The 7,500-nt window shown below is 41.6% G+C and overlaps 1 protein-coding gene across 1 annotated transcript in view; it reads left to right on the top strand.

The window, feature by feature from the left end:
- Positions 1-3,301: 3,301 nt before the first annotated feature.
- The window catches only part of LOC122128475 (coiled-coil domain-containing protein 190), an 11,203-nt gene continuing 7,004 nt past the window's right edge, over positions 3,302-7,500 (top strand). Inside the window, exon 1 of the mRNA XM_031575245.1 lies at positions 3,302-3,575. The gene's annotated coding sequence lies outside the window, so the exon portion shown is untranslated. The remainder of the gene's footprint in view (positions 3,576-7,500) is intronic.

Consider the following 7,500-nt stretch of genomic DNA (forward strand, 5'->3'; position numbering starts at 1 on the left):
CTGAGATGCCATAAATCACTAAACTGCGGCTCTCCTTTTCACGAGAGGCCCGATGGGACAACCGATTTGCCATTACAATCCTGACCTAAATTGGTCAGATCCAATTATATATTGGCTCTGGGCTGCAGCAAATTTGAGTTGTGGGGGTTTCGGGGGGAAGAGGGGTCGGTGGAGGGAGGGGGACGGATTTATATGATGGCAGTACATGTCAAACTGGAGACGGGACCATTGGGGAAACCCTTCAAAGGCTGACGACGGATAATGATGTAACCGAAGCACAGGCGCTTAAGCCGGGATGAGGTTGATGGGATGGCAGCAGAGCTCAAGTCAACCCCCAGTCAGAGATGTGCATAAAGCAGCTACCATCTTAGACTGCAAGGACTTTTTAATCAACACTTCCATTCACTTTGATTTTAGCCAATTAGATATGGGAGGCCAGTGATGGCCAGCTCACTCATCCCAGACCCACTGAAGTCACAGCGGACCTTTGGAGAAGCTTTTGTTTATTTATTTGTGTTGCTATTTGTATTATTGTTTGTTTTTGTTTATTTATTTAGTTGTCTGCAGTGTCTGCTGAGCAGTGTCTGTTGCTGGCTTTCTTCATTTCTTCCATACTAGACATCACACAGGGCTGTGACAGACAAGGCCAGGAGGGTTGACACCCTCAGTTCAGGACTTAAACATAATTTCCAACAATACCAGGGTCAAGCACAGTTCAAATTGACGATCTAGACAGGGGGATCAAAGGGATTCAAAAAGATGCCATAAAGGAATTGAAAACCTGATTGAAATTTGATGGAAAGTTATTTGTGTATGTCCAGCTATGACTAAATAGTTCATCATGCTTAGATTGTAGCTACAGTAGGTCTGTCATGGTAAACAACCCCCCCAAAACAGAAAGCCCTAGAACTTCCTTCCACAGAGAAATGTATTTAATTTGCTTGCTTTTTTAGTGAAAAAATGAAACAATGAAACTATGCTATCTCTACGTCCACCTAGAAGTATTTTGGCTATTATGTCACAATTTAATACAATTGACCAAAAAACTCTAGATTAACATTTGCAGTAAATAGTTAATGGCTCACTGCTATCAGGCACTTTCCCAAAGTCACTAAAAAAAGCCGACATTAAGCCATTGTTAAAAAAGAGAACTCTGAATGCATCTGTGTTAAACAACTATAGACCTCAAATCTTCCTTTATAGCGAAGATCACTGAGAAAGTTGTTTTCAAACAATTTCTTTAACTCAAGTGATCATTCTGACCAATTTCAATCAGGCCTCCGACCTCACCACAAAATGGCTTTTATAAAAGGGTTAAATGACTGGTTGGAAAATTAGGCAAGACTTTCTGGAGCAGTCCTTAATTGGTTTTTAACTTATTTATTAATTACTAATTAATTGATCAACTAATTTGGCACCATTGGCAATTATGAATCTGATAGAGTGGCTATGACATGCGGAATTCCCCAGGGATCAATTCTCGGACCTCTTGTATCCAATCTCCATATGCTGCCTATGGGCCACATTCTACAGAACAACAACATTGATTACCGTAGTTATGCAGTTAATAGACAGATATATCTGGCTCTCTTACCAGATGACTACAGCCCAATAGTCTAACGGTTGTCAATGTTTAGAGCAAATAAATAATTGGATGAGCCAAAATGTTCTTCCCAGGACAAGAACAAAACAATGATTATTGTGTTAGGCAACAAAGAGAAGAGAATACGTATTAGTAATAATAATAATAATAATAATAATAATAATAAAACTTTATTTATATAGCACCTTTCATGCAAAAGAATGCAGCTCAAAGTGCTTTACAGCAAATACATAATATGCACAAAGAAATTACATGCACATAAAAATAGACATCAAAGAAACATAACTCAGATATAGTGCAAACATTTTTTTATTATAATTATAGAGATATATTTAATCTAGATTTTAAAGTGCTGCTACTAGTCTATGTGATGGAGATAATTTCCAAACACTGTTAATGACTTAAGAATATAATAATCAAGTGCTTTGTATTAATATATTCCTTGTATGAATCATGTTCTTATGAAACCAGGAACATGGCTTTTCTGCGTGTGTGTAACTTAGAATATTAGGTGCCACTTAGTCTGCATATGTACAAGAGCATGTTTAGACCAGAAGTGATAAGAAGGATCGAACTGTGCTTCTTCCAATCTTGTGCAAAACTTCCATCCTTGCCTCGAGCGTCAGAAATCCACCACGTGGTTATCCCTGTTGAACGCTCGACTTCTGTCTATATAAACCTTGTGCAATGTGTTTATCATGGCTTCACTTTCAGCCTTGTGCTGGGAGTGAGCCCGATTGCAATTGTTGTTTGTCTAATAAATATACTTATATGCAGCTCCAGAGTCCTGAGGTAACTAGGTTGAATTTTCACCTATCACTATGTACTTTCTTTTAATTGTATAATTGTTACATTTGGTGTTGTACAAATTGTACTTTCTTTTAATACTTTTATCTTTTATTGTTTTTCACTCTTAAGCACTTTGTCTTTATTTTTCCTTTGGATGTTCCCTCTGCGTTTACTTATGTAAAGCACATTGAATTGCCTCTGTGTATGAAATATGGTATATAAATAAACTTGCCTTGCCTAGTTTAGAGCTGTGACTCATGTCAAGATGACTACCACCATAGGTTAGACCCTGAGCGGAGCTATTAATCTCAAGAATGTTATCACATATGTCATGGATCCTACAAGCCCTAAAGGGACAGGAGTCATAAAAAGAAACTGTTAGAGTGTTGGGCTATAAAGATGACATGGGACCATATTATAATTATGCATTATTCTTACATAACACTGATGGCTTTGAGTTATGACGGTTGCATTCTAGTTTTTCATGTCACTCATTCAGTTACTGTCATGCTATCTCTCATTCCAGTTAATGTATTGGAACAATATCCAGGCTTCTTATGCTCTTGTAGTTGTTTGGTCCCACAATGTGTACAGGCCCTGTGGTTAACCTTGAAAGACTGCAGAAGGCCGTGTCAGATATGCTGTAAACTGGAAGGATCTGATTTAGATCAGGCACACATGGGCAATCAATGAGAGAGTAATGAGTGTGCAAACCTCCGCCGGACAAGCCTTCTGTGAACTCGCCCGGGACTGTTCCCACAGCTGGGTGCAGTTAGAAAGCCATTCTGGTAGCCATGGCGATTCTGTGGGTGTCATTGCTGTCATTGCTTGGCGCAGACCCTCGGTTACCCATGGTAACCTCCTGGGTGGTACAGTGTTCAGACTGCCCCGCTCACAGACTCTACGACCCAGTGGCTCTGCTGGGAAATGTGTAGAGAGGGAGCTTAAAAAAGGTCTCTTCTGATTTCAGCCACACACGCTCAGGACTTGCCATTCAGGAGACAGAAATCTGAGCTGACTTCAACTTCTTTCACACCCAGTAGGCCAGTGGAGACAAGAAAATCAAAACAAGTTTTTTTTCAGCTCCCTGCACCTGAAGAAAAGCAATTGTTTAATCTAAAGAATGAGAAGTGCGAGAAGACTGGAGTGGTGTTCTATTTAAAACAGCACAACCTTGTTTCAGGTAAGTTTAACCTCAAGTGATCTTGTTTACATTTTCAAAACCATTTGAAGAGTGACCTATACTTCGTAGTCATGTAGTAGTTATATAATCCAAGACTAAAAGGGGGTGATTCGATTGCTGTGTTTGGTGAGGGACTCAAACTGAACCTGCTGTAGTAGAAGAAAGCCCTGCCGCATTAGAGTTTTATTCTGGTGTGTGGTTTTTCAAGTGCGAGTGAAGTGGCTCTTCAGCAGTATTCATAAAAGGCTTTCTGACAGAAATCCAGATTGGTGCGTGGGTGTCACACATACTCACACATGTGAAACCCCGGCCCACCGCAGGCTAAATCTAATCTTTGCTAAAAGGATAGATGGAAAGACGTGAAAGTCAAGGCAATTATCACCTAGGACGTTTCATTCCAGGCAATTAAGCTAGGGGTAGATGTCACTTCTCAAAAGTTATTTCAATTTTTACTGAATTGCCTGCTGGGCTTGCATAGGGACCTTCATAATGTTTACATTTTCCACTTAAATACTATATTGTGGGCCTACATGATGTGGGCAGAATGGTACTAGCAGCCAATCTCTCAGGAGCAAGCAAAGTTTTTGCTTGTAATCACCAGTCTATAGGCTGTAGGCACTGATGGCGACACAGATAGTGGAGATGGAGCTGAAGTGAGAGTCTAGCGCAGCGCTACATAGCACTGGCCATTCATGCTGCAGTGCGTGAGCGATGCACTGTTACAGAGGGGAGTGTGAGCGTACGTAGATGGATGGGTTTTGCCTCTGTAATGGAAACATCAGTCTTCCAGAGGCCTGTGAAACAGTCAGTAACCGATGGTGTGTGTGTGTGTTTGTGTGTGTGTGTGTGTGTGTGGGGGGGGGGGGGGGTCCAACCATGAGGGAAGATAAGACTGGTTTGCGTTCCCACTCAAATGAACTTTCACGTAAACTAGACACGTTACCATGGAAAATACTGTGTTAACACTGAGAGACCTCAAGACCTCATAAACGCTTTTGCTATTAAATGTGGGAAGTTTACAACCCCTTATTTCTGATTTCTAGTTTAAACTTAAATAAATCTAGCAGGGCAGTGGGTATATGCAAGTGAAACTTAGGCTCCGTTACACCTGGCAACGCGGCACGACACAAGGCAGTGGTCGGTTTGGTGTGACGCAGTTTCGAGAAGGCTAGAATGGAATGCGATGGTTGTTGTGGTTGGTTACGGTTATAGCATGGTTGTTGTCCTCCATGCCTTTCTCAGCCAGCTCTAAAGGCTTTATTTGGTGTAGAAAATCCCTGTGTGTATTGTATACTGAGTGAAACATGAGACCGATGTACAAGAAGTCTTTCATCACTGGCGAAGGTATTTAATTAAATGAAAGATCAAGTGTCATGGACTGGTCAAGTGTCATGGACACACACACACACACACACACACACACACACACACACACACACACACACACACATTTAAATTATTTATTTTAATCCACAAATCATATTCTGTACAGAAAGGATTCAAACATTTCTCAGAGGTTGAATACAGCTTAGTGACTCATGGGTACAAGAAACATCTCCTACGCCAAACAGCAAGACTACCTATAGCAGCTGATACAGAGCAGAACTTTGCTAGTTGTTTAGATTGCCTCTTACTTAGTCCTGCCAGTTGTAGCCCACTGACCGTAAGCTTATGGACATGCCCCAGACTTCCAAATATCATTACTACCAGCTTACATGTATAGCCTAGGTGTCTCATCTTAGCAACAATGGGCTGGTATTTGAAAAAAAAGCAATTTGTCAAGGAAGGCTATGTCCATATAGAGGTCATAGACACAGGCTACCTCAAGGACTACTACCTCCCTTTTAACCTTGTCCAAGAAAACAACACCGGGGTTGTTAGGGATGTTGCAGAACACATCATCAGAGCTGTTAAACCAATCTGGCATTATACGGGAGTGTTTGTACATTGACACATTTGGGGGGGATACTCCCTTAACAGTACTATAAATGAGGTCGACAATGCGGTCATGGCGTGCAGTATAAAGTCCTTTGTACTTATTACAGCCATTAACAATATGAGCAATTCAAAATGTTGGTTGGGATTAGAGTGCATTATACAGTGTGGATGATGACTGTTAGGGTACCACAATGCCAGATTGTATTTAGTTGGCAACACCTGTAGTCTGGCTTTAACAGTAAAGCAGAGGATGTCCTCTCCTACAGCAACATTCCTGTACATTGTATGAGAGACAGAGTTGTCAGCAAAGTCAAGGCATGCCAACTTCCCCTGCAGTCTCAGTCCAGTCCAGTGTTGTTTTGTCTCTGCCTGTTTATTGTTCAAGAGGGACTTTCTTGCTGTTGTGTTGTGGAGTGTTTGTTGTGTCCCATTGTGGTAGACAGTAGCCTCCACATTAACAGTTGGGTCTGTGACAACTGCATCAGATGCGTCTGGTGCAGTGTGTGAATCTCCTTTCTCCCATTTCAATCGAACTGCCGCTCTGTTGCACAGGTCATTGAGGTCCGGCCAGTCTGACCGAACACCATAACCTGCAACTTGGGTGTCCAGCTTGCCATTACCTTTCCTCATGAAGCCCAGGAAGTTCTCCTGGCCAGCATTTGCCAAAGGGACCTTTCTCCTCCTGAGGTCCAGTAGGAGGGAGGCTCTGGCTAGCTCTCGAACGGCAGCATCGTTGTTGTTTAGCATCCTGATGAGGTGTGTCAGCCTTGTAGTGGTGTAGGTCCACTCCACATTAGGGACACCGAGCCCCCCCCTCACACACACACACACACACACACACACACACACACACACACACACACACACACACACACACACACACACACACACACACACTCACACACAAACACAAACACACAACCAACCAATAGAGACAAACACAGACACACTTACACACCCGTAATCTCCCATGCAAATGGTCATATGGGAGGAGAAGGAGTTTGCATTCAGCCCAGCGGTGGATGAAATCTAATGGCCTTGCAACGATCGAACGCTCCCAGTTTGTATTTAATGGATAACAAGCTAATAAGGCTGATGCAATGTGGAGATTTACAGTGTATCGGCAGAGCTGACATTTTGCTTTATGCAGCTGCATAACTCAGCCATTAAGCCTCGTGCAGCCCTGGGAGGAGTGATGGAACCACTGCAATTGTCATTATTCAATGAATGGGATTCCAAAGCTCTCTCACAGAGCCAGTGAACTTCCAGTAAAAGACTTTTTATTGTGTTTTTATTTCTCTTTATTTTGAGCCAATTTGATTCAGAGAGGCAAAAAGCAAGTTGGGAGACGCTGGTAAATCAGCCGAACAAAATACATCATAAATATAGAGATGTATGAACACAGTTTACTTTACACACTAAAATGAAACATGGATTTCTGCAGTTGTGGTTTACAGATGTTGTCACATGATACATCTGTTTCCAGTAGCCATTACGGCCTCCTGATAGCCAGGTTTGACCTTTTTTTCCCTGTAGATTTGAGTTTGTTTTAGTATTTTTCTATTTAAAGAACCCCATCACTGGCTGGTGGTGTTTTTCCTTTCTAGTCATCCTCCCCCAGCCATTCTGTCTATGACCTTCATCCTACTGCGTGTGAAAGGTGTAAAACAGTTATCTGGTCCCAATGTCATCTGCAGAGGATGCTATTTAAATAGACTTTAATTCGGTTTTTATAAAAAGCTTATGAAAGCCATTTTAATGAAAGCACACAAGAATGGCCCAATCAGATGCTATCATCTGAGAAACAATCCAAATAGTAAACTATTAATAATTCAAAATAAAACTTTGACCTTTGTTCATAGAGAGTCCCAACTTGCAGAACCTTGAAGTCCTTCGTCCAAACACGTGACATCGAATTAAAGGCTATGATTTATGGCACACCAGCAATTGTTATACCATAATGAATGGGTTCACAGATAGAAACACA

The sequence above is a fragment of the Clupea harengus genome, chromosome 10 (assembly GCF_900700415.2).
Source record: "Clupea harengus chromosome 10, Ch_v2.0.2, whole genome shotgun sequence".
Lineage (NCBI taxonomy): Eukaryota > Metazoa > Chordata > Actinopteri > Clupeiformes > Clupeidae > Clupea > Clupea harengus.